Source organism: Anomaloglossus baeobatrachus, unplaced genomic scaffold (assembly GCF_048569485.1).
Source record: "Anomaloglossus baeobatrachus isolate aAnoBae1 unplaced genomic scaffold, aAnoBae1.hap1 Scaffold_4568, whole genome shotgun sequence".
In the NCBI taxonomy this organism is placed as follows: domain Eukaryota; kingdom Metazoa; phylum Chordata; class Amphibia; order Anura; family Aromobatidae; genus Anomaloglossus; species Anomaloglossus baeobatrachus.
In genome coordinates this window covers 1-26573 of record NW_027443907.1, presented here as the reverse complement: position 1 = coordinate 26573, position 26573 = coordinate 1, and the positions used below count along the sequence as shown (strand labels likewise).

At 49.6% G+C, this 26573-nt stretch overlaps 11 pseudogenes; all 11 read left to right on the top strand.

Annotated features, from left to right (window-relative positions):
- Positions 1-44: 44 nt before the first annotated feature.
- LOC142280529 (5S ribosomal RNA) lies at positions 45-163 on the top strand (annotated as a pseudogene).
- A 904-nt stretch (positions 164-1067) lies between these two features.
- Positions 1068-1186, top strand: LOC142280534 (5S ribosomal RNA; annotated as a pseudogene).
- A 1928-nt stretch (positions 1187-3114) lies between these two features.
- Positions 3115-3233, top strand: LOC142280533 (5S ribosomal RNA; annotated as a pseudogene).
- Positions 3234-4139: 906 nt separating this feature from the next.
- Positions 4140-4258, top strand: LOC142280528 (5S ribosomal RNA; annotated as a pseudogene).
- Positions 4259-5674: 1416 nt separating this feature from the next.
- Positions 5675-5793, top strand: LOC142280532 (5S ribosomal RNA; annotated as a pseudogene).
- Positions 5794-8489: 2696 nt separating this feature from the next.
- LOC142280538 (5S ribosomal RNA) lies at positions 8490-8608 on the top strand (annotated as a pseudogene).
- Positions 8609-15664: 7056 nt separating this feature from the next.
- LOC142280542 (5S ribosomal RNA) lies at positions 15665-15783 on the top strand (annotated as a pseudogene).
- Positions 15784-17200: 1417 nt separating this feature from the next.
- LOC142280531 (5S ribosomal RNA) lies at positions 17201-17319 on the top strand (annotated as a pseudogene).
- A 1673-nt stretch (positions 17320-18992) lies between these two features.
- On the top strand, positions 18993-19111 carry LOC142280541 (5S ribosomal RNA; annotated as a pseudogene).
- A 137-nt stretch (positions 19112-19248) lies between these two features.
- On the top strand, positions 19249-19367 carry LOC142280536 (5S ribosomal RNA; annotated as a pseudogene).
- Positions 19368-22577: 3210 nt separating this feature from the next.
- Positions 22578-22696, top strand: LOC142280530 (5S ribosomal RNA; annotated as a pseudogene).
- Positions 22697-26573: the final 3877 nt, after the last annotated feature.

Below are 26573 nucleotides of genomic sequence, written 5' to 3'. Positions count from 1 at the left end.
TTCAGCCTTGCTCTCGAAAAGGCCAACAGGTGCAATAGCTACCCGTCAACGGCCACTCTAAACTGAATGTGCCTGCCCTCATCAGATCGCAGCCGCTACGCAGTTTGAGGCCGGGCAAGTACCGGCATGGGAGACTGGCTGGGAATCCCTGGTTCCGTTGACATTTTTGACAATTTCTTTTTTTGGAGAGAGGGGGGGAGTTAGAGTGGCCCTACCCACAATAAAAAAAAGCAAAAAAAAACAAAAAGCTTTTACTTCAGCCTTGCTCTCGAAAAGGCCAACAGGTGCAATAGCTACCCGTCAACGGCCACTCTAAACTGAATGTGCCTGCCCTCGTCAGATCGCAGCCGCTACGCAGTTTGAGGCCGGGCAAGTACCGGCATGGGAGACTGGCTGGGAATCCCTGGTTCCGTTGACATTTTTGACAATTTCTTTTTTTGGAGAGAGGGGGGGGAGTTAGAGTGGCCCTACCCACAATAAAAAAAAGCAAAAAAAAACAAAAAGCTTTTACTTCAGCCTTGCTCTCGAAAAGGCCAACAGGTGCAATAGCTACCCGTCAACGGCCACTCTAAACTGAATGTGCCTGCCCTCGTCAGATCGCAGCCGCTACGCAGTTTGAGGCCGGGCAAGTACCGGCATGGGAGACTGGCTGGGAATCCCTGGTTCCGTTGACATTTTTGACAATTTCTTTTTTTGGAGAGAGGGGGGGGAGTTAGAGTGGCCCTACCCACAATAAAAAAAGCAAAAAAAAACAAAAAGCTTTTACTTCAGCCTTGCTCTCGAAAAGGCCAACAGGTGCAATAGCTACCCGTCAACGGCCACTCTAAACTGAATGTGCCTGCCCTTGTCAGATCGCAGCCGCTACGCAGTTTGAGGCTGGGCAAGTACCGGCATGGGAGACTGGCTGGGAATCCCTGGTTCCGTTGACATTTTTGACAATTTCTTTTTTTGGAGAGAGGGGGGGGGAGTTAGAGTGGCCCTACCCACAATAAAAAAAAGCAAAAAAAAACAAAAAGCTTTTACTTCAGCCTTGCTCTCGAAAAGGCCAACAGGTGCAATAGCTACCCGTCAACGGCCACTCTAAACTGAATGTGCCTGCCCTCGTCAGATCGCAGCCGCTACGCAGTTTGAGGCCGGGAAAGTACCGGCATGGGAGACTGGCTGGGAATCCCTGGTTCCGTTGACATTTTTGACAATTTCTTTTTTTGGAGAGAGGGGGGGGAGTTAGAGTGGCCCTACCCACAATAAAAAAAAGCAAAAAAAAACAAAAAGCTTTTACTTCAGCCTTCTCTCGAAAAGGCCAACAGGTGCAATAGCTACCCGTCAACGGCCACTCTAAACTGAATGTGCCTGCCCTCGTCAGATCGCAGCCGCTACGCAGTTTGAGGCCGGGCAAGTACCGGCATGGGAGACTGGCTGGGAATCCCTGGTTCCGTTGACATTTTTGACAATTTCTTTTTTTGGAGAGAGGGGGGGGGAGTTAGAGTAGCCCTACCCACAATAAAAAAAAGCAAAAAAAAACAAAAAGCTTTTACTTCAGCCTTGCTCTCGAAAAGGCCAACAGGTGCAATAGCTACCCGTCAACGGCCACTCTAAACTGAATGTGCCTGCCCTCGTCAGATCGCAGCCGCTACGCAGTTTGAGGCCGGGCAAGTACCGGCATGGGAGACTGGCTGGGAATCCCTGGTTCCGTTGACATTTTTGACAATTTCTTTTTTTGGAGAGAGGGGGGGGAGTTAGAGTGGCCCTACCCACAATAAAAAAAAGCAAAAAAAACCAAAAAGCTTTTACTTCAGCCTTGCTCTCGAAAAGGCCAACAGGTGCAATAGCTACCCGTCAACGGCCACTCTAAACTGAATGTGCCTGCCCTCGTCAGATCGCAGCCGCTACGCAGTTTGAGGCCGGGCAAGTACCGGCATGGGAGACTGGCTGGGAATCCCTGGTTCCGTTGACATTTTTGACAATTTCTTTTTTTGGAGAGAGGGTGGGGGAGTTAGAGTGGCCCTACCCACAATAAAAAAAAGCAAAAAAAAACAAAAAGCTTTTACTTCAACCTTGCTCTCGAAAAGGCCAACAGGTGCAATAGCTACCCGTCAACGGCCACTCTAAACTGAATGTGCCTGCCCTCATCAGATCGCAGCCGCTACGCAGTTTGAGGTCGGGCAAGTACCGGCATGGGAGACTGGCTGGGAATCCCTGGTTCCGTTGACATTTTTGACAATTTCTTTTTTTGGAGAGAGGGGGGGGAGTTAGAGTGGCCCTACCCACAATAAAAAAAAGCAAAAAAAAACAAAAAGCTTTTACTTCAGCCTTGCTCTCGAAAAGGCCAACAGGTGCAATAGCTACCCGTCAACGGCCACTCTAAACTGAATGTGCCTGCCCTCGTCAGATCGCAGCCGCTACGCAGTTTGAGGCCGGGCAAGTACCGGCATGGGAGACTGGCTGGGAATCCCTGGTTCCGTTGACATTTTTGACAATTTCTTTTTTTGGAGAGGGGGGGGAGTTAGAGTGGCCCTACCCACAATAAAAAAAAGCAAAAAAAAACAAAAAGCTTTTACTTCAGCCTTGCTCTCGAAAAGGCCAACAGGTGCAATAGCTACCCGTCAACGGCCACTCTAAACTGAATGTGCCTGCCCTCGTCAGATCGCAGCCGCTACGCAGTTTGAGGCCGGGCAAGTACCGGCATGGGAGACTGGCTGGGAATCCCTGGTTCCGTTGACATTTTTGACAATTTCTTTTTTTGGAGAGAGGGGGGGGAGTTAGAGTGGCCCTACCCACAATAAAAAAAAGCAAAAAAAAACAAAAAGCTTTTACTTCAGCCTTGCTCTCGAAAAGGCCAACAGGTGCAATAGCTACCCGTCAACGGCCACTCTAAACTGAATGTGCCTGCCCTCGTCAGATCGCAGCCGCTACGCAGTTTGAGGCTGGGCAAGTACCGGCATGGGAGACTGGCTGGGAATCCCTGGTTCCGTTGACATTTTTGACAATTTCTTTTTTTGGAGAGAGGGGGGGGAGTTAGAGTGGCCCTACCCACAATAAAAAAAAGCAAAAAAAAACAAAAAGCTTTTACTTCAGCCTTGCTCTCGAAAAGGCCAACAGGTGCAATAGCTACCCGTCAACGGCCACTCTAAACTGAATGTGCCTGCCCTCGTCAGATCGCAGCCGCTACGCAGTTTGAGGCCGGGAAAGTACCGGCATGGGAGACTGGCTGGGAATCCCTGGTTCCGTTGACATTTTTGACAATTTCTTTTTTTGGAGAGAGGGGGGGGAGTTAGAGTGGCCCTACCCACAATAAAAAAAGCAAAAAAAAACAAAAAGCTTTTACTTCAGCCTTGCTCTCGAAAAGGCCAACAGGTGCAATAGCTACCCGTCAACGGCCACTCTAATCTGAATGTGCCTGCCCTCGTCAGATCGCAGCCGCTACGCAGTTTGAGGCCGGGCAAGTACCGGCATGGGAGACTGGCTGGGAATCCCTGGTTCCGTTGACGTTTTTGACAATTTCTTTTTTTGGAGAGAGGGGGGGGAGTTAGAGTGGCCCTACCCACAATAAAAAAAAGCAAAAAAAAACAAAAAGCTTTTACTTCAGCCTTGCTCTCGAAAAGGCCAACAGGTGCAATAGCTACCCATCAACGGCCACTCTAAACTGAATGTGCCTTCCCTCGTCAGATCGCAGCCGCTACGCAGTTTGAGGCCGGGCAAGTACCGGCATGGGAGACTGGCTGGGAATCCCTGGTTCCGTTGACATTTTTGACAATTTCTTTTTTTGGAGAGAGGGGGGGGGAGTTAGAGTGGCCCTACCCACAATAAAAAAAAGCAAAAAAAAAACAAAAAGCTTTTACTTCAGCCTTGCTCTCGAAAAGGCCAACAGGTGCAATAGCTACCCGTCAACGGCCACTCTAAACTGAATGTGCCTGCCCTCGTCAGATCGCAGCCGCTACGCAGTTTGAGGCCGGGCAAGTACCGGCATGGGAGACTGGCTGGGAATCCCTGGTTCCGTTGACATTTTTGACAATTTCTTTTTTTGGAGAGAGGGGGGGGAGTTAGAGTGGCCCTACCCACAATAAAAAAAAGCAAAAAAAAACAAAAAGCTTTTACTTCAGCCTTGCTCTCGAAAAGGCCAACAGGTGCAATAGCTACCCGTCAACGGCCACTCTAAACTGAATGTGCCTGCTCTCGTCAGATCGCAGCCGCTACGCAGTTTGAGGCCGGGCAAGTACCGGCATGGGAGACTGGCTGGGAATCCCTGGTTCCGTTGACATTTTTGACAATTTCTTTTTTTGGAGAGAGGGGGGGGAGTTAGAGTGGCCCTACCCACAATAAAAAAAAGCAAAAAAAAACAAAAAGCTTTTACTTCAGCCTTGCTCTCGAAAAGGCCAACAGGTGCAATAGCTACCCGTCAACGGCCACTCTAAACTGAATGTGCCTGCCCTCGTCAGATCGCAGCCGCTACGCAGTTTGAGGCCGGGCAAGTACCGGCATGGGAGACTGGATGGGAATCCCTGGTTCCGTTGACATTTTTGACAATTTCTTTTTTTGGAGAGAGGGGGGGAGTTAGAGTGGCCCTACCCACAATAAAAAAAAAGCAAAAAAAAACAAAAAGCTTTTACTTCAGCCTTGCTCTCGAAAAGGCCAACAGGTGCAATAGCTACCCGTCAACGGCCACTCTAAACTGAATGTGCCTGCCCTCGTCAGATCGCAGCCGCTACGCAGTTTGAGGCCGGGCAAGTACCGGCATGGGAGACTGGCTGGGAATCCCTGGTTCCGTTGACATTTTTGACAATTTCTTTTTTTGGAGAGAGGGGGGGGAGTTAGAGTGGCCCTACCCACAATAAAAAAAAGCAAAAAAAAACAAAAAGCTTTTACTTCAGCCTTGCTCTCGAAAAGGCCAACAGGTGCAATAGCTACCCGTCAACGGCCACTCTAAACTGAATGTGCCTGCCCTCGTCAGATCGCAGCCGCTACGCAGTTTGAGGCCGGGCAAGTACCGGCATGGGAGACTGGCTGGGAATCCCTGGTTCCATTGACATTTTTGACAATTTCTTTTTTTGGAGAGAGGGGGGGGAGTTAGAGTGGCCCTACCCACAATAAAAAAAAGCAAAAAAAAACAAAAAGCTTTTACTTCAGCCTTGCTCTCGAAAAGGCCAACAGGTGCAATAGCTACCCGTCAACGGCCACTCTAAACTGAATGTGCCTTCCCTCGTCAGATCGCAGCCGCTACGCAGTTTGAGGCCGGGCAAGTACCGGCATGGGAGACTGGCTGGGAATCCCTGGTTCCGTTGACATTTTTGACAATTTCTTTTTTTGGAGAGAGGGGGGGGAGTTAGAGTGGCCCTACCCACAATAAAAAAAAGCAAAAAAAAACAAAAAGCTTTTACTTCAGCCTTGCTCTCGAAAAGGCCAACAGGTGCAATAGCTACCCGTCAACGGCCACTCTAAACTGAATGTGCCTGCCCTCGTCAGATCGCAGCCGCTACGCAGTTTGAGGCCGGGCAAGTACCGGCATGGGAGACTGGCTGGGAATCCCTGGTTCCGTTGACATTTTTGACAATTTCTTTTTTTTGAGAGAGGGGGGGAGTTAGAGTGGCCCTACCCACAATAAAAAAAAGCAAAAAAAAACAAAAAGCTTTTACTTCAGCCTTGCTCTCGAAAAGGCCAACAGGTGCAATAGCTACCCGTCAACGGCCACTCTAAACTGAATGTGCCTGCCCTCGTCAGATCGCAGCCGCTACGCAGTTTGAGGCCGGGCAAGTACTGGCATGGGAGACTGGCTGGGAATCCCTGGTTCCGTTGACATTTTTGACAATTTCTTTTTTTGGAGAGAGGGGGGGGAGTTAGAGTGGCCCTACCCACAATAAAAAAAGCAAAAAAAAACAAAAAGCTTTTACTTCAGCCTTGCTCTCGAAAAGGCCAACAGGTGCAATAGCTACCCGTCAACGGCCACTCAAAACTGAATGTGCCTGCCCTCGTCAGATCGCAGCCGCTACGCAGTTTGAGGCCGGGCAAGTACCGGCATGGGAGACTGGCTGGGAATCCCTGGTTCTGTTGACATTTTTGACAATTTCTTTTTTTGGAGGGAGGGGGGGGAGTTAGAGTGGCCCTACCCACAATAAAAAAAAGCAAAAAAAAACAAAAAGCTTTTACTTCAGCCTTGCTCTCGAAAAGGCCAACAGGTGCAATAGCTACCCGTCAACGGCCACTCTAAACTGAATGTGCCTGCCCTCGTCAGATCGCAGCCGCTACGCAGTTTGAGGCCGGGCAAGTACCGGCATGGGAGACTGGCTGGGAATCCCTGGTTCCGTTGACATTTTTGACAATTTCTTTTTTTGGAGAGAGGGGGGGGAGTTAGAGTGGCCCTACCCACAATAAAAAAAGCAAAAAAAACCAAAAAGCTTTTACTTCAGCCTTGCTCTCGAAAAGGCCAACAGGTGCAATAGCTACCCGTCAACGGCCACTCTAAACTGAATGTTCCTGCCCTCGTCAGATCGCAGCCGCTACGCAGTTTGAGGCCGGGCAAGTACCGGCATGGGAGACTGGCTGGGAATCCCTGGTTCCGTTGACATTTTTGACAATTTCTTTTTTTGGAGAGAGGGGGGGGAGTTAGAGTGGCCCTACCCACAATAAAAAAAGCAAAAAAAAACAAAAAGCTTTTACTTCAGCCTTGCTCTCGAAAAGGCCAACAGGTGCAATAGCTACCCGTCAACGGCCACTCTAAACTGAATGTGCCTGCCCTCGTCAGATCGCAGCCGCTACGCAGTTTGAGGCCGGGCAAGTACCGGCATGGGAGACTGGCTGGGAATCCCTGGTTCCGTTGACATTTTTGACAATTTCTTTTTTTGGAGAGAGGGGGGGGGGAGTTAGAGTGGCCCTACCCACAATAAAAAAAAGCAAAAAAAAACAAAAAGCTTTTACTTCAGCCTTGCTCTCGAAAAGGCCAACAGGTGCAATAGCTACCCGTCAACGGCCACTCTAAACTGAATGTGCCTGCCCTCGTCAGATCGCAGCCGCTACGCAGTTTGAGGCCGGGCAAGTACCGGCATGGGAGACTGGCTGGCAATCCCTGGTTCCGTTGACATTTTTGACAATTTCTTTTTTTGGAGAGAGGGGGGGGAGTTAGAGTGGCCCTACCCACAATAAAAAAAGCAAAAAAAAACAAAAAGCTTTTACTTCAGCCTTGCTCTCGAAAAGGCCAACAGGTGCAATAGCTACCCGTCAACGGCCACTCTAAACTGAATGTGCCTGCCCTCGTCAGATCGCAGCCGCTACGCAGTTTGAGGCCGGGCAAGTACCGGCATGGGAGACTGGCTGGGAATCCCTGGTTCCGTTGACATTTTTGACAATTTCTTTTTTTGGAGAGAGGGGGGGGAGTTAGAGTGGCCCTACCCACAATAAAAAAAAGCAAAAAAAAACAAAAAGCTTTTACTTCAGCCTTGCTCTCGAAAAGGCCAACAGGTGCAATAGCTACCCGTCAACGGCCACTCTAAACTGAATGTGCCTGCCCTCGTCAGATCGCAGCCGCTACGCAGTTTGAGGCCGGGCAAGTACCGGCATGGGAGACTGGCTGGGAATCCCTGGTTCTGTTGACATTTTTGACAATTTCTTTTTTTGGAGAGAGGGGGGGGAGTTAAAGTGGCCCTACCCACAATAAAAAAAAGCAAAAAAAACCAAAAAGCTTTTACTTCAGCCTTGCTCTCGAAAAGGCCAACAGGTGCAATAGCTACCCGTCAATGGCCACTCTAAACTGAATGTGCCTGCCCTCGTCAGATCGCAGCCGCTACGCAGTTTGAGGCCGGGCAAGTACCGGCATGGGAGACTGGCTGGGAATCCCTGGTTCCGTTGACATTTTTGACAATTTCTTTTTTTGGAGAGAGGGGGGGGAGTTAGAGTGGCCCTACCCACAATAAAAAAAAGCAAAAAAAAACAAAAAGCTTTTACTTCAGCCTTGCTCTCGAAAAGGCCAACAGGTGCAATAGCTACCCGTCAACGGCCACTCTAAACTGAATGTGCCTGCCCTCGTCAGATCGCAGCCGCTACGCAGTTTGAGGCCGGGCAAGTACCGGCATGGGAGACTGGCTGGGAATCCCTGGTTCCGTTGACATTTTTGACAATTTCTTTTTTTGGAGAGAGGGGGGGGAGTTAGAGTGGCCCTACCCACAATAAAAAAAAGCAAAAAAAAACAAAAAGCTTTTACTTCAGCCTTGCTCTCGAAGAGGCCAACAGGTGCAATAGCTACCCGTCAACGGCCACTCTAAACTGAATGTGCCTGCCCTCGTCAGATCGCAGCCGCTACGCAGTTTGAGGCCGGGCAAGTACCGGCATGGGAGATTGGCTGGGAATCCCTGGTTCCGTTGACATTTTTGACAATTTCTTTTTTTGGAGAGAGGGGGGGGAGTTAGAGTGGCCCTACCCACTATAAAAAAAAGCAAAAAAAAAAACAAAAGCTTTTACTTCAGCCTTGCTCTCGAAAAGGCCAACAGGTGCAATAGCTACCCGTCAACGGCCACTCTAAACTGAATGTGCCTGCCCTCGTCAGATCGCAGCCGCTATGCAGTTTGAGGCCGGGCAAGTACCGGCATGGGAGACTGGCTGGGAATCCCTGGTTCCGTTGACATTTTTGACAATTTCTTTTTTTGGAGAGAGGGGGGGGAGTTAGAGTGGCCCTACCCACAATAAAAAAAAGCAAAAAAAAAACAAAAAGCTTTTACTTCAGCCTTGCTCTCGAAAAGGCCAACAGGTGCAATAGCTACCCGTCAACGGCCACTCTAAACTGAATGTGCCTTCCCTCGTCAGATCGCAGCCGCTACGCAGTTTGAGGCCGGGCAAGTACCGGCATGGGAGACTGGCTGGGAATCCCTGGTTCCGTTGACATTTTTGACAATTTCTTTTTTTGGAGAGAGGGGGGGGAGTTAGAGTGGCCCTACCCACAATAAAAAAAAGCAAAAAAAAACAAAAAGCTTTTACTTCAGCCTTGCTCTCGAAAAGGCCAACAGGTGCAATAGCTACCCGTCAACGGCCACTCTAAACTGAATGTGCCTGCCCTCGTCAGATCGCAGCCGCTACGCAGTTTGAGGCCGGGCAAGTACCGGCATGGGAGACTGGCTGGGAATCCCTGGTTCCGTTGACATTTTTGACAATTTCTTTTTTTGGAGAGAGGGGGGGGAGTTAGAGTGGCCCTACCCACAATAAAAAAAAGCAAAAAAAAACAAAAAGCTTTTACTTCAGCCTTGCTCTCGAAAAGGCCAACAGGTGCAATAGCTACCCGTCAACGGCCACTCTAAACTGAATGTGCCTGCCCTCGTCAGATCGCAGCCGCTACACAGTTTGAGGCCGGGCAAGTACCGGCATGGGAGACTGGCTGGGAATCCCTGGTTCTGTTGACATTTTTGACAATTTCTTTTTTTGGAGGGAGGGGGGGGAGTTAGAGTGGCCCTACCCACAATAAAAAAAAGCAAAAAAAACCAAAAAGCTTTTACTTCAGCCTTGCTCTCGAAAAGGCCAACAGGTGCAATAGCTACCCGTCAACGGCCACTCTAAACTGAATGTGCCTGCCCTCGTCAGATCGCAGCCGCTACGCAGTTTGAGGCCGGGCAAGTACCGGCATGGGAGACTGGCTGGGAATCCCTGGTTCCGTTGACATTTTTGACAATTTCTTTTTTTGGAGAGAGGGGGGGGGAGTTAGAGTGGCCCTACCCACAATAAAAAAAAGCAAAAAAAAACAAAAAGCTTTTACTTCAGCCTTGCTCTCGAAAAGGCCAACAGGTGCAATAGCTACCCGTCAACGGCCACTCTAAACTGAATGTGCCTGCCCTCGTCAGATCGCAGCCGCTACGCAGTTTGAGGCCGGGCAAGTACCGGCATGGGAGACTGGCTGGGAATCCCTGGTTCCGTTGACATTTTTGACAATTTCTTTTTTTGGAGAGAGGGGGGGGGGGAGTTAGAGTGGCCCTACCCACAATAAAAAAAAGCAAAAAAAAACAAAAAGCTTTTACTTCAGCCTTGCTCTCGAAAAGGCCAACAGGTGCAATAGCTACCCGTCAACGGCCACTCTAAACTGAATGTGCCTGCCCTCGTCAGATCGCAGCCGCTACGCAGTTTGAGGCCGGGCAAGTACCGGCATGGGAGACTGGCTGGGAATCCCTGGTTCCGTTGACATTTTTGACAATTTCTTTTTTTGGAGAGAGGGGGGGGAGTTAGAGTGGCCCTACCCACAATAAAAAAAAGCAAAAAAAAACAAAAAGCTTTTACTTCAGCCTTGCTCTCGAAAAGGCCAACAGGTGCAATAGCTACCCGTCAACGGCCACTCTAAACTGAATGTGCCTGCCCTCGTCAGATCGCAGCCGCTACGCAGTTTGAGGCCGGGCAAGTACCGGCATGGGAGACTGGCTGGGAATCCCTGGTTCCGTTGACATTTTTGACAATTTCTTTTTTTGGAGAGAGGGGGGGGAGTTAGAGTGGCCCTACCCACAATAGAAAAAAGCAAAAAAAAACAAAAAGCTTTTACTTCAGCCTTGCTCTCGAAAAGGCCAACAGGTGCAATAGCTACCCGTCAACGGCCACTCTAAACTGAATGTGCCTGCCCTCGTCAGATCGCAGCCGCTACGCAGTTTGAGGCCGGGCAAGTACCGGCATGGGAGACTGGCTGGGAATCCCTGGTTCCGTTGACATTTTTGACAATTTCTTTTTTTGGAGAGAGGGGGGGGGAGTTAGAGTGGCCCTACCCACAATAAAAAAAAGCAAAAAAAAACAAAAAGCTTTTACTTCAGCCTTGCTCTCGAAAAGGCCAACAGGTGCAATAGCTACCCGTCAACGGCCACTCTAAACTGAATGTGCCTGCCCTCGTCAGATCGCAGCCGCTACGCAGTTTGAGGTCGGGCAAGTACCGGCATGGGAGACTGGCTGGGAATCCCTGGTTCCGTTGACATTTTTGACAATTTCTTTTTTTGGAGAGAGGGGTAGAGTGGCCCTACCCACAATAAAAAAAAGCAAAAAAAAACAAAAAGCTTTTACTTCAGCCTTGCTCTCGAAAAGGCCAACAGGTGCAATAGCTACCCGTCAACGGCCACTCTAAACTGAATGTGCCTGCCCTCGTCAGATCGCAGCCGCTACGCAGTTTGAGGCCGGGCAAGTACCGGCATGGGAGACTGGCTGGCAATCCCTGGTTCCGTTGACATTTTTGACAATTTCTTTTTTTGGAGAGAGGGGGGGGAGTTAGAGTGGCCCTACCCACAATAAAAAAAGCAAAAAAAAACAAAAAGCTTTTACTTCAGCCTTGCTCTCGAAAAGGCCAACAGGTGCAATAGCTACCCGTCAACGGCCACTCTAAACTGAATGTGCCTGCCCTCGTCAGATCGCAGCCGCTACGCAGTTTGAGGCCGGGCAAGTACCGGCATGGGAGACTGGCTGGGAATCCCTGGTTCCGTTGACATTTTTGACAATTTCTTTTTTTGGAGAGAGGGGGGGGGAGTTAGAGTGGCCCTACCCACAATAAAAAAAAGCAAAAAAAAACAAAAAGCTTTTACTTCAGCCTTGCTCTCGAAAAGGCCAACAGGTGCAATAGCTACCCGTCAACGGCCACTCTAAACTGAATGTGCCTGCCCTCGTCAGATCGCAGCCGCTACGCAGTTTGAGGCCGGGCAAGTACCGGCATGGGAGACTGGCTGGGAATCCCTGGTTCCGTTGACATTTTTGACAATTTCTTTTTTTGGAGAGAGGGGGGGGAGTTAGAATGGCCCTACCCACAATAAAAAAAGCAAAAAAAAACAAAAAGCTTTTACTTCAGCCTTGCTCTCGAAAAGGCCAACAGGTGCAATAGCTACCCGTCAACGGCCACTCTAAACTGAATGTGCCTGCCCTCGTCAGATGGCAGCCGCTACGCAGTTTGAGGCCGGGCAAGTACCGGCATGGGAGACTGGCTGGGAATCCCTGGTTCCGTTGACATTTTTGACAATTTCTTTTTTTGGAGAGAGGGGGGGGAGTTAGAGTGGCCCTACCCACAATAAAAAAAAGCAAAAAAAAACAAAAAGCTTTTACTTCAGCCTTGCTCTCGAAAAGGCCAACAGGTGCAATAGCTACCCGTCAACGGCCACTCTAAACTGAATGTGCCTTCCCTCGTCAGATCGCAGCCGCTACGCAGTTTGAGGCCGGGCAAGTACCGGCATGGGAGACTGGCTGGGAATCCCTGGTTCCGTTGACATTTTTGACAATTTCTTTTTTTGGAGAGAGGGGGGGGAGTTAGAGTGGCCCTACCCACAATAAAAAAAAGCAAAAAAAAACAAAAAGCTTTTACTTCAGCCTTGCTCTCGAAAAGGCCAACAGGTGCAATAGCTACCCGTCAACGGCCACTCTAAACTGAATGTGCCTGCCCTCGTCAGATCGCAGCCGCTACGCAGTTTGAGGCCGGGCAAGTACCGGCATGGGAGACTGGCTGGGAATCCCTGGTTCCGTTGACATTTTTGACAATTTCTTTTTTTGGAGAGAGGGGGGGGGAGTTAGAGTGGCCCTACCCACAATAAAAAAAAGCAAAAAAAAACAAAAAGCTTTTACTTCAGCCTTGCTCTCGAAAAGGCCAACAGGTGCAATAGCTACCCGTCAACGGCCACTCTAAACTGAATGTGCCTGCCCTCGTCAGATCGCAGCCGCTACACAGTTTGAGGCCGGGCAAGTACCGGCACGGGAGACTGGCTGGGAATCCCTGGTTCCGTTGACATTTTTGACAATTTCTTTTTTTGGAGAGAGGGGGGGGGAGGTTAGAGTGGCCCTACCCACAATAAAAAAAAGCAAAAAAAAACAAAAAAGCTTTTACTTCAGCCTTGCTCTCGAAAAGGCCAACAGGTGCAATAGCTACCCGTCAACGGCCACTCTAAACTGAATGTGCCTGCCCTCGTCAGATCGCAGCCGCTACGCAGTTTGAGGCCGGGCAAGTACCGGCATGGGAGACTGGCTGGGAATCCCTGGTTCTGTTGACATTTTTGACAATTTCTTTTTTTGGAGGAGAGGGGGGGGAGTTAGAGTGGCCCTACCCACAATAAAAAAAAGCAAAAAAAAACAAAAAGCTTTTACTTCAGCCTTGCTCTCGAAAAGGCCAACAGGTGCAATAGCTACCCGTCAACGGCCACTCTAAACTGAATGTGCCTGCCCTTCGTCAGATCGCAGCCGCTACGCAGTTTGAGGCCGGGCAAGTACCGGCATGGAGACTGGCTGGGAATCCCTGGTTCCGTTGACATTTTTGACAATTTCTTTTTTTGGAGAGAGGGGGGGGGGAGTTAGAGTGGCCCTACCCACAATAAAAAAAAGCAAAAAAAAACAAAAAGCTTTTACTTCAGCCTTGCTCTCGAAAAGGCCAACAGGTGCAATAGCTACCCGTCAACGGCCACTCTAAACTGAATGTTCCTGCCCTCATCAGATCGCAGCCGCTACGCAGTTTGAGGCCGGGCAAGTACCGGCATGGGAGACTGGCTGGGAATCCCTGGTTCCATTGACATTTTTGACAATTTCTTTTTTTGGAGAGAGGGGGGGGAGTTAGAGTGGCCCTACCCACAATAAAAAAAAGCAAAAAAAAACAAAAAGCTTTTACTTCAGCCTTGCTCTCGAAAAGGCCAACAGGTGCAATAGCTACCCGTCAACGGCCACTCTAAACTGAATGTGCCTGCCCTCGTCAGATCGCAGCCGCTACGCAGTTTGAGGCCGGGCAAGTACCGGCATGGGAGACTGGCTGGGAATCCCTGGTTCCGTTGGCATTTTTGACAATTTCTTTTTTTGGAGAGAGGGGGGGGGGAGTTAGAGTGGCCCTACCCACAATAAAAAAAAGCAAAAAAAACAAAAAGCTTTTACTTCAGCCTTGCTCTCGAAAAGGCCAACAGGTGCAATAGCTACCCGTCAACGGCCACTCTAAACTGAATGTGCCTGCCCTCGTCAGATCGCAGCCGCTACGCAGTTTGAGGCCGGGCAAGTACCGCATGGGAGACTGGCTGGGAATCCTGGTTCCGTTGACATTTTTGACAATTTCTTTTTTTGGAGAGAGGGGGGGGGAGTTAGAGTGGCCCTACCCACAATAAAAAAAAGCAAAAAAAAACAAAAAGCTTTTACTTCAGCCTTGCTCTCGAAAAGGCCAACAGGTGCAATAGCTACCCGTCAACGGCCACTCTAAACTGAATGTGCCTGCCCTCGTCAGATCGCAGCCGCTACGCAGTTTGAGGCCGGGGCAAGTACCGGCATGGGAGACTGGCTGGGAATCCCTGGTTCCGTTGACATTTTTGACAATTTCTTTTTTTGGAGAGAGGGGGGGGAGTTAGAGTGGCCCTACCCACAATAAAAAAAAGCAAAAAAAACAAAAAGCTTTTACTTCAGCCTTGCTCTCGAAAAGGCCAACAGGTGCAATAGCTACCCGTCAACGGCCACTCTAAACTGAATGTGCCTGCCCTCGTCAGATCGCAGCCGCTACGCAGGTTGAGGCCGGGCAAGTACCGGCATGGGAGACTGGCTGGGAATCCCTGGTTCCGTTGACATTTTTGACAATTTCTTTTTTTGGAGAGAGGGGGGGGGAGTTAGAGTGGCCCTACCCACAATAAAAAAAAGCAAAAAAAAACAAAAAGCTTTTACTTCAGCCTTGCTCTCGAAAAGGCCTACAGGTGCAATAGCTACCCGTCAACGGCCACTCTAAACTGAATGTGCCTGCCCTCGTCAGATCGCAGCCGCTACGCAGTTTGAGGCCGGGCAAGTACCGGCATGGGAGACTGGCTGGGAATCCCTGGTTCCGTTGACATTTTTGACAATTTCTTTTTTTTGGAGAGAGGGGGGGGAGTTAGAGTGGCCCTACCCACAATAAAAAAAAGCAAAAAAAAACAAAAAGCTTTTACTTCAGCCTTGCTCTCGAAAAGGCCAACAGGTGCAATAGCTACCCGTCAACGGCCACTCTAAACTGAATGTGCCTGCCCTCGTCAGATCTCAGCCGCTACGCAGTTTGAGGCCGGGCAAGTACCGGCATGGGAGACTGGCTGGGAATCCCTGGTTCCGTTGACATTTTTGACAATTTCTTTTTTTGGAGAGAGGGGGGGGAGTTAGAGTGGCCCTACCCACAATAAAAAAAAGCAAAAAAAAACAAAAAGCTTTTACTTCAGCCTTGCTCTCGAAAAGGCCAACAGGTGCAATAGCTACCCGTCAACGGCCACTCTAAACTGAATGTGCCTGCCCTCGTCAGATCGCAGCCGCTACGCAGTTTGAGGCCGGGCAAGTACCGGCATGGGAGACTGGCTGGGAATCCCTGGTTCCGTTGACATTTTTGACAATTTCTTTTTTTGGAGAGAGGGGGGGGAGTTAGAGTGGCCCTACCCACAATAAAAAAAAGCAAAAAAAAACAAAAAGCTTTTACTTCAGCCTTGCTCTCGAAAAGGCCAACAGGTGCAATAGCTACCCGTCAACGGCCACTCTAAACTGAATGTGCCTGCCCTCGTCAGATCGCAGCCGCTACGCAGTTTGAGGCCGGGCAAGTACCGGCATGGGAGACTGGCTGGGAATCCCTGGTTCCGTTGACATTTTTGACAATTTCTTTTTTTGGAGAGAGGGGGGGGAGTTAGAGTGGCCCTACCCACAATAAAAAAAAGCAAAAAAAAACAAAAAGCTTTTACTTCAGCCTTGCTCTCGAAAAGGCCAACAGGTGCAATAGCTACCCGTCAACGGCCACTCTAAACTGAATGTACCTGCCCTCGTCAGATCGCAGCCGCTACGCAGTTTGAGGCCGGGCAAGTACCGGCATGGGAGACTGGCTGGGAATCCCTGGTTCCGTTGACATTTTTGACAATTTCTTTTTTTGGAGAGAGGGGGGGGAGTTAGAGTGGCCCTACCCACAATAAAAAAAAGCAAAAAAAAACAAAAAGCTTTTACTTCAGCCTTGCTCTCGAAAAGGCCAACAGGTGCAATAGCTACCCGTCAACGGCCACTCTAAACTGAATGTGCCTGCCCTCGTCAGATCGCAGCCGCTACGCAGTTTGAGGCCGGGCAAGTACCGGCATGGGAGACTGGCTGGGAATCCCTGGTTCCGTTGACATTTTTGACAATTTCTTTTTTTGGAGAGAGGGGGGGGAGTTAGAGTGGCCCTACCCACAATAAAAAAAAGCAAAAAAAAAACAAAAAGCTTTTACTTCAGCCTTGCTCTCGAAAAGGCCAACAGGTGCAATAGCTACCCGTCAACGGCCACTCTAAACTGAATGTGCCTGCCCTCGTCAGATCGCAGCCGCTACGCAGTTTGAGGCCGGGCAAGTACCGGCATGGGAGACTGGCTGGGAATCCCTGGTTCCGTTGACATTTTTGACAATTTCTTTTTTTGGAGGAGAGGGGGGGGAGTTAGAGTGGCCCTACCCACAATAAAAAAAAGCAAAAAAAAACAAAAAGCTTTTACTTCAGCCTTGCTCTCGAAAAGGCCAACAGGTGCAATAGCTACCCGTCAACGGCCACTCTAAACTGAATGTGCCTGCCCTCGTCAGATCGCAGCCGCTACGCAGTTTGAGGCCGGGCAAGTACCGGCATGGGAGACTGGCTGGGAATCCCTGGTTCCGTTGACATTTTTGACAATTTCTTTTTTTGGAGAGAGGGGGGGGAGTTAGAGTGGCCCTACCCACAATAAAAAAAGCAAAAAAAAACAAAAAGCTTTTACTTCAGCCTTGCTCTCGAAAAGGCCAACAGGTGCAATAGCTACCCGTCAACGGCCACTCTAAACTGAATGTGCCTGCCCTCGTCAGATCGCAGCCGCTACGCAGTTTGAGGCCGGGCAAGTACCGGCATGGGAGACTGGCTGGGAATCCCTGGTTCCGTTGACATTTTTGACAATTTCTTTTTTTGGAGAGAGGGGGGGGAGTTAGAGTGGCCCTACCCACAATAAAAAAAAGCAAAAAAAACAAAAAGCTTTTACTTCAGCCTTGCTCTCGAAAAGGCCAACAGGTGCAATAGCTACCCGTCAACGGCCACTCTAAACTGAATGTGCCTGCCCTCGTCAGATCGCAGCCGCTACGCAGTTTGAGGCCGGGCAAGTACCGGCATGGGAGACTGGCTGGGAATCCCTGGTTCCGTTGACATTTTTGACAATTTCTTTTTTTGGAGAGAGGGGGGGGAGTTAGAGTGGCCCTACCCACAATAAAAAAAGCAAAAAAAAAACAAAAAGCTTTTACTTCAGCCTTGCTCTCGAAAAGGCCAACAGGTGCAATAGCTACCCGTCAACGGCCACTCTAAACTGAATGTGCCTGCACTCGTCAGATCGCAGCCGCTACGCAGTTTGAGGCCGGGCAAGTACCGGCATGGGAGACTGGCTGGGAATCCCTGGTTCCGTTGACATTTTTGACAATTTCTTTTTTTGGAGAGAGGGGGGGGAGTTAGAGTGGCCCTACCCACAATAAAAAAAAGCAAAAAAAAACAAAAAGCTTTTACTTCAGCCTTGCTCTCGAAAAGGCCAACAGGTGCAATAGCTACCCGTCAACGGCCACTCTAAACTGAATGTGCCTGCCCTCGTCAGATCGCAGCCGCTACGCAGTTTGAGGCCGGGCAAGTACCGGCATGGGAGACTGGCTGGGAATCCCTGGTTCCGTTGACATTTTTGACAATTTCTTTTTTTGGAGAGAGGGGGGGAGTTAGAGTGGCCCTACCCACAATAAAAAAAAGCAAAAAAAAACAAAAAGCTTTTACTTCAGCCTTGCTCTCGAAAAGGCCAACAGGTGCAATAGCTACCCGTCAACGGCCACTCTAAACTGAATGTGCCTGCCCTCGTCAGATCGCAGCCGCTACGCAGGTTTGAGGCCGGGCAAGTACCGGCATGGGAGACTGGCTGGGAATCCCTGGTTCCGTTGACATTTTTGACAATTTCTTTTTTTGGAGAGAGGGGGGGGGAGTTAGAGTGGCCCTACCCACAATAAAAAAAAGCAAAAAAAACAAAAAGCTTTTACTTCAGCCTTGCTCTCGAAAAGGCCAACAGGTGCAATAGCTACCCGTCAACGGCCACTCTAAACTGAATGTGCCTGCCCTCGTCAGATCGCAGCCGCTACGCAGTTTGAGGCCGGGCAAGTACCGGCATGGGAGACTGGCTGGGAATCCCTGGTTCCGTTGACATTTTTGACAATTTCTTTTTTTGGAGAGAGGGGGGGGAGTTAGAGTGGCCCTACCCACAATAAAAAAAAGCAAAAAAAAACAAAAAGCTTTTACTTCAGCCTTGCTCTCGAAAAGGCCAACAGGTGCAATAGCTACCCGTCAACGGCCACTCTAAACTGAATGTGCCTGCCCTCGTCAGATCGCAGCCGCTACGCAGTTTGAGGCCGGGCAAGTACCGGCATGGGAGACTGGCTGGGAATCCCTGGTTCCGTTGACATTTTTGACAATTTCTTTTTTTGGAGAGAGGGGGGGAGTTAGAGTGGCCCTACCCACAATAAAAAAAAGCAAAAAAAAACAAAAAGCTTTTACTTCAGCCTTGCTCTCGAAAAGGCCAACAGGTGCAATAGCTACCCGTCAACGGCCACTCTAAACTGAATGTGCCTGCCCTCGTCAGATCGCAGCCGCTACGCAGTTTGAGGCCGGGCAAGTACCGGCATGGGAGACTGGCTGGGAATCCCTGGTTCCGTTGACATTTTTGACAATTTCTTTTTTTGGAGAGAGGGGGGGGAGTTAGAGTGGCCCTACCCACAATAAAAAAAAGCAAAAAAAAACAAAAAGCTTTTACTTCAGCCTTGCTCTCGAAAAGGCCAACAGGTGCAATAGCTACCCGTCAACGGCCACTCTAAACTGAATGTGCCTGCCCTCGTCAGATCGCAGCCGCTACGCAGTTTGAGGCCGGGCAAGTACCGGCATGGGAGACTGGCTGGGAATCCCTGGTTCCGTTGACATTTTTGACAATTTCTTTTTTTGGAGAGAGGGGGGGGGAGTTAGAGTGGCCCTACCCACAATAAAAAAAAGCAAAAAAAAACAAAAAGCTTTTACTTCAGCCTTGCTCTCGAAAAGGCCAACAGGTGCAATAGCTACCCGTCAACGGCCACTCTAAACTGAATGTACCTGCCCTCGTCAGATCGCAGCCGCTACGCAGTTTGAGGCCGGGCAAGTACCGGCATGGGAGACTGGCTGGGAATCCCTGGTTCCGTTGACATTTTTGACAATTTCTTTTTTTGGAGAGAGGGGGGGGAGTTAGAGTGGCCCTACCCACAATAAAAAAAAGCAAAAAAAAACAAAAAGCTTTTACTTCAGCCTTGCTCTCGAAAAGGCCAACAGGTGCAATAGCTACCCGTCAACGGCCACTCTAAACTGAATGTGCCTGCCCTCGTCAGATCGCAGCCGCTACGCAGTTTGAGGCCGGGCAAGTACCAGCATGGGAGACTGGCTGGGAATCCCTGGTTCCGTTGACATTTTTGACAATTTCTTTTTTTGGAGAGAGGGGGGGGAGTTAGAGTGGCCCTACCCACAATAAAAAAAAGCAAAAAAAAACAAAAAGCTTTTACTTCAGCCTTGCTCTCGAAAAGGCCAACAGGTGCAATAGCTACCCGTCAACGGCCACTCTAAACTGAATGTGCCTGCCCTCGTCAGATCGCAGCCGCTACGCAGTTTGAGGCCGGGCAAGTACCGGCATGGGAGACTGGCTGGGAATCCCTGGTTCCGTTGACATTTTTGACAATTTCTTTTTTTGGAGGAGAGGGGGGGGGAGTTAGAGTGGCCCTACCCACAATAAAAAAAAGCAAAAAAAAACAAAAAGCTTTTACTTCAGCCTTGCTCTCGAAAAGGCCAACAGGTGCAATAGCTACCCGTCAACGGCCACTCTAAACTGAATGTGCCTGCCCTCGTCAGATCGCAGCCGCTACGCAGTTTGAGGCCGGGCAAGTACCGGCATGGGAGACTGGCTGGGAATCCCTGGTTCCGTTGACATTTTTGACAATTTCTTTTTTTGGAGAGAGGGGGGGGGAGTTAGAGTGGCCCTACCCACAATAAAAAAAAGCAAAAAAAAACAAAAAGCTTTTACTTCAGCCTTGCTCTCGAAAAGGCCTACAGGTGCAATAGCTACCCGTCAACGGCCACTCTAAACTGAATGTGCCTGCCCTCGTCAGATCGCAGCCGCTACGCAGTTTGAGGCCGGGCAAGTACCGGCATGGGAGACTGGCTGGGAATCCCTGGTTCCGTTGACATTTTTGACAATTTCTTTTTTTGGAGAGAGGGGGGGGAGTTAGAGTGGCCCTACCCACAATAAAAAAAAGCAAAAAAAAACAAAAAGCTTTTACTTCAGCCTTGCTCTCGAAAAGGCCAACAGGTGCAATAGCTACCCGTCAACGGCCACTCTAAACTGAATGTGCCTGCCCTCGTCAGATCTCAGCCGCTACGCAGTTTGAGGCCGGGCAAGTACCGGCATGGGAGACTGGCTGGGAATCCCTGGTTCCGTTGACATTTTTGACAATTTCTTTTTTTGGAGAGAGGGGGGGGAGTTAGAGTGGCCCTACCCACAATAAAAAAAAGCAAAAAAAAACAAAAAGCTTTTACTTCAGCCTTGCTCTCGAAAAGGCCAACAGGTGCAATAGCTACCCGTCAACGGCCACTCTAAACTGAATGTGCCTGCCCTCGTCAGATCGCAGCCGCTACGCAGTTTGAGGCCGGGCAAGTACCGGCATGGGAGACTGGCTGGGAATCCCTGGTTCCGTTGACATTTTTGACAATTTCTTTTTTGGAGAGAGGGGGGGGAGTTAGAGTGGCCCTACCCACAATAAAAAAAAGCAAAAAAAAACAAAAAGCTTTTACTTCAGCCTTGCTCTCGAAAAGGCCAACAGGTGCAATAGCTACCCGTCAACGGCCACTCTAAACTGAATGTGCCTGCCCTCGTCAGATCGCAGCCGCTACGCAGTTTGAGGCCGGGCAAGTACCGGCATGGGAGACTGGCTGGGAATCCCTGGTTCCGTTGACATTTTTGACAATTTCTTTTTTGGAGAGAGGGGGGGGAGTTAGAGTGGCCCTACCCACAATAAAAAAAAGCAAAAAAAAACAAAAAGCTTTTACTTCAGCCTTGCTCTCGAAAAGGCCAACAGGTGCAATAGCTACCCGTCAACGGCCACTCTAAACTGAATGTGCCTGCCCTCGTCAGATCGCAGCCGCTACGCAGTTTGAGGCCGGGCAAGTACCGGCATGGGAGACTGGCTGGGAATCCCTGGTTCCGTTGACATTTTTGACAATTTCTTTTTTTGGAGAGAGGGGGGGGAGTTAGAGTGGCCCTACCCACAATAAAAAAAAGCAAAAAAAAAACAAAAAGCTTTTACTTCAGCCTTGCTCTCGAAAAGGCCAACAGGTGCAATAGCTACCCGTCAACGGCCACTCTAAACTGAATGTGCCTGCCCTCGTCAGATCGCAGCCGCTACGCAGTTTGAGGCCGGGCAAGTACCGGCATGGGAGACTGGCTGGGAATCCCTGGTTCCGTTGACATTTTTGACAATTTCTTTTTTTGGAGAGAGGGGGGGGAGTTAGAGTGGCCCTACCCACAATAAAAAAAAGCAAAAAAAAACAAAAAGCTTTTACTTCAGCCTTGCTCTCGAAAAGGCCAACAGGTGCAATAGCTACCCGTCAACGGCCACTCTAAACTGAATGTGCCTGCCCTCGTCAGATCGCAGCCGCTACGCAGTTTGAGGCCGGGCAAGTACCGGCATGGGAGACTGGCTGGGAATCCCTGGTTCCGTTGACATTTTTGACAATTTCTTTTTTTGGAGGAGGGGGGGGAGTTAGAGTGGCCCTACCCACAATAAAAAAAAGCAAAAAAAAACAAAAAGCTTTTACTTCAGCCTTGCTCTCGAAAAGGCCAACAGGTGCAATAGCTACCCGTCAACGGCCACTCTAAACTGAATGTGCCTGCCCTCGTCAGATCGCAGCCGCTACGCAGTTTGAGGCCGGGCAAGTACCGGCATGGGAGACTGGCTGGGAATCCCTGGTTCCGTTGACATTTTTGACAATTTCTTTTTTTGGAGAGAGGGGGGGGAGTTAGAGTGGCCCTACCCACAATAAAAAAAGCAAAAAAAAACAAAAAGCTTTTACTTCAGCCTTGCTCTCGAAAAGGCCAACAGGTGCAATAGCTACCCGTCAACGGCCACTCTAAACTGAATGTGCCTGCCCTCGTCAGATCGCAGCCGCTACGCAGTTTGAGGCCGGGCAAGTACCGGCATGGGAGACTGGCTGGGAATCCCTGGTTCCGTTGACATTTTTGACAATTTCTTTTTTGGAGAGAGGGGGGGGAGTTAGAGTGGCCCTACCCACAATAAAAAAAAGCAAAAAAAAAACAAAAAGCTTTTACTTCAGCCTTGCTCTCGAAAAGGCCAACAGGTGCAATAGCTACCCGTCAACGGCCACTCTAAACTGAATGTGCCTGCCCTCGTCAGATCGCAGCCGCTACGCAGTTTGAGGCCGGGCAAGTACCGGCATGGGAGACTGGCTGGGAATCCCTGGTTCCGTTGACATTTTTGACAATTTCTTTTTTTGGAGAGAGGGGGGGGGAGTTAGAGTGGCCCTACCCACAATAAAAAAAAGCAAAAAAAAACAAAAAGCTTTTACTTCAGCCTTGCTCTCGAAAAGGCCAACAGGTGCAATAGCTACCCGTCAACGGCCACTCTAAACTGAATGTGCCTGCACTCGTCAGATCGCAGCCGCTACGCAGTTTGAGGCCGGGCAAGTACCGGCATGGGAGACTGGCTGGGAATCCCTGGTTCCGTTGACATTTTTGACAATTTCTTTTTTTGGAGAGAGGGGGGGGGAGTTAGAGTGGCCCTACCCACAATAAAAAAAAGCAAAAAAAAACAAAAAGCTTTTACTTCAGCCTTGCTCTCGAAAAGGCCAACAGGTGCAATAGCTACCCGTCAACGGCCACTCTAAACTGAATGTGCCTGCCCTCGTCAGATCGCAGCCGCTACGCAGTTTGAGGCCGGGCAAGTACCGGCATGGGAGACTGGCTGGGAATCCCTGGTTCCGTTGACATTTTTGACAATTTCTTTTTTTGGAGAGAAGGGGGGGAGTTAGAGTGGCCCTACCCACAATAAAAAAAAGCAAAAAAAAACAAAAAGCTTTTACTTCAGCCTTGCTCTCGAAAAGGCCAACAGGTGCAATAGCTACCCGTCAACGGCCACTCTAAACTGAATGTGCCTGCCCTCGTCAGATCGCAGCCGCTACGCAGTTTGAGGCCGGACAAGTACCGGCATGGGAGACTGGCTGGGAATCCCTGGTTCCGTTGACATTTTTGACAATTTCTTTTTTTGGAGAGAGGGGGGGGGAGTTAGAGTGGCCCTACCCACAATAAAAAAAAGCAAAAAAAAACAAAAAGCTTTTACTTCAGCCTTGCTCTCGAAAAGGCCAACAGGTGCAATAGCTACCCGTCAACGGCCACTCTAAACTGAATGTGCCTGCCCTCGTCAGATCGCAGCCGCTACGCAGTTTGAGGCCGGGCAAGTACCGGCATGGGAGACTTGCTGGGAATCCCTGGTTCCGTTAACATTTTTGACAATTTCTTTTTTTGGAGAGAGGGGGGGGAGTTAGAGTGGCCCTACCCACAATAAAAAAAAGCAAAAAAAAACAAAAAGCTTTTACTTCAGCCTTGCTCTCGAAAAGGCCAACAGGTGCAATAGCTACCCGTCAACGACCACTCTAAACTGAATGTGCCTGCCCTCGTCAGATCGCAGCCGCTACGCAGTTTGAGGCCGGGCAAGTACCGGCATGGGAGACTGGCTGGGAATCCCTGGTTCCGTTGACATTTTTGACAATTTCTTTTTTTGGAGAGAGGGGGGGGAGTTAGAGTGGCCCTACCCACAATAAAAAAAAGCAAAAAAAAACAAAAAGCTTTTACTTCAGCCTTGCTCTCGAAAAGACCAACAGGTGCAATAGCTACCCGTCAACGGCCACTCTAAACTGAATGTGCCTGCCCTCGTCAGATCGCAGCCGCTACGCACTTTGAGGCCGGGCAAGTACCAGCATGGGAGACTGGCTGGGAATCCCTGGTTCCGTTGACAATTTCTTTTTTTGGAGAGAGGGGGGGGAGTTAGAGTGGCCCTACCCACAATAAAAAAAAGCAAAAAAAAGCAAAAAGCTTTTACTTCAGCCTTGCTCTCGAAAAGGCCAACAGGTGCAATAGCTACCCGTCAACGGCCACTCTAAACTGAATGTGCCTGCCCTCGTCAGATCGCAGCCGCTACGCAGTTTGAGGCCGGGCAAGTACCGGCATGGGAGACTGGCTGGGAATCCCTGGTTCCGTTGACATTTTTGACAATTTCTTTTTTTGGAGAGAGGGGGGGGAGTTAGAGTGGCCCTACCCACAATAAAAAAAAGCAAAAAAAAAGCAAAAAGCTTTTACTTCAGCCTTGCTCTCGAAAAGGCCAACAGGTGCAATAGCTACCCGTCAACGGCCACTCTAAACTGAATGTGCCTGCCCTCGTCAGATCGCAGCCGCTACGCAGTTTGAGGCCGGGCAAGTACCGGCATGGGAGACTGGCTGGGAATCCCTGGTTCCGTTGACATTTTTGACAATTTCTTTTTTTGGAGAGAGGGGGGGGAGTTAGAGTGGCCCTACCCACAATAAAAAAAAGCAAAAAAAAACCAAAAAGCTTTTACTTCAGCCTTGCTCTCGAAAAGGCCAACAGGTGCAATAGCTACCCGTCAACGGCCACTCTAAACTGAATGTGCCTGCCCTCGTCAGATCGCAGCCGCTACGCAGTTTGAGGCCGGGCAAGTACCGGCATGGGAGACTGGCTGGGAATCCCTGGTTCCGTTGACATTTTGACAATTTCTTTTTTTGGAGAGAGGGGGGGGGAGTTAGAGTGGCCCTACCCACAATAAAAAAAAGCAAAAAAAACCAAAAAGCTTTTACTTCAGCCTTGCTCTCGAAAAGGCCAACAGGTGCAATAGCTACCCGTCAACGGCCACTCTAAACTGAATGTGCCTGCCCTCGTCAGATCGCAGCCGCTACGCAGTTTGAGGCCGGGCAAGTACCGGCATGGGAGACTGGCTGGGAATCCCTGGTTCCGTTGACATTTTTGACAATTTCTTTTTTTGGAGAGAGGGGGGGGAGTTAGAGTGGCCCTACCCACAATAAAAAAAAGCAAAAAAAACCAAAAAGCTTTTACTTCAGCCTTGCTCTCGAAAAGGCCAACAGGTGCAATAGCTACCCGTCAACGGCCACTCTAAACTGAATGTGCCTGCCCTCGTCAGATCGCAGCCGCTACGCAGTTTGAGGCCGGGCAAGTACCGGCATGGGAGACTGGCTGGGAATCCCTGGTTCCGTTGACATTTTTGACAATTTCTTTTTTTGGAGAGAGGGGGGGGAGTTAGAGTGGCCCTACCCACAATAAAAAAAAGCAAAAAAAAACAAAAAGCTTTTACTTCAGCCTTGCTCTCGAAAAGGCCAACAGGTGCAATAGCTACCCGTCAACGGCCACTCTAAACTGAATGTGCCTGCCCTCGTCAGATCGCAGCCGCTACGCAGTTTGAGGCCGGGCAAGTACCGGCATGGGAGACTGGCTGGGAATCCCTGGTTCCGTTGACATTTTTGACAATTTCTTTTTTTGGAGAGAGGGGGGGGAGTTAGAGTGGCCCTACCCACAATAAAAAAAAGCAAAAAAAACAAAAAGCTTTTACTTCAGCCTTGCTCTCGAAAAGGACCAACAGGTGCAATAGCTACCCGTCAACGGCCACTCTAAACTGAATGTGCCTGCCTCGTCAGATCGCAGCCGCTACGCAGTTTGAGGCCGGGCAAGTACCGGCATGGGAGACTGGCTGGGAATCCCTGGTTCCGTTGACATTTTTGACAATTTCTTTTTTTGGAGAGAGGGGGGGGAGTTAGAGTGGCCCTACCCACAATAAAAAAAAGCAAAAAAAAACAAAAAGCTTTTACTTCAGCCTTGCTCTCGAAAAGGCCAACAGGTGCAATAGCTACCCGTCAACGGCCACTCTAAACTGAATGTGCCTGCCCTCGTCAGATCGCAGCCGCTACGCAGTTTGAGGCCGGGCAAGTACCGGCATGGGAGACTGGCTGGGAATCCCTGGTTCCGTTGACATTTTTGACAATTTCTTTTTTTGGAGAGAGGGGGGGGGAGTTAGAGTGGCCCTACCCACAATAAAAAAAAGCAAAAAAAAACCAAAAAGCTTTTACTTCAGCCTTGCTCTCGAAAAGGCCAACAGGTGCAATAGCTACCCGTCAACGGCCACTCTAAACTGAATGTGCCTGCCCTCGTCAGATCGCAGCCGCTACGCAGTTTGAGGCCGGGCAAGTACCGGCATGGGAGACTGGCTGGGAATCCCTGGTTCCGTTGACATTTTTGACAATTTCTTTTTTTGGAGAGAGGGGGGGGAGTTAGAGTGGCCCTACCCACAATAAAAAAAAGCAAAAAAAAACCAAAAAGCTTTTACTTCAGCCTTGCTCTCGAAAAGGCCAACAGGTGCAATAGCTACCCGTCAACGGCCACTCTAAACTGAATGTGCCTGCCCTCGTCAGATCGCAGCCGCTACGCAGTTTGAGGCCGGGCAAGTACCGGCATGGGAGACTGGCTGGGAATCCCTGGTTCCGTTTGACATTTTTTGACAATTTCTTTTTTTGGAGAGAGGGGGGGGAG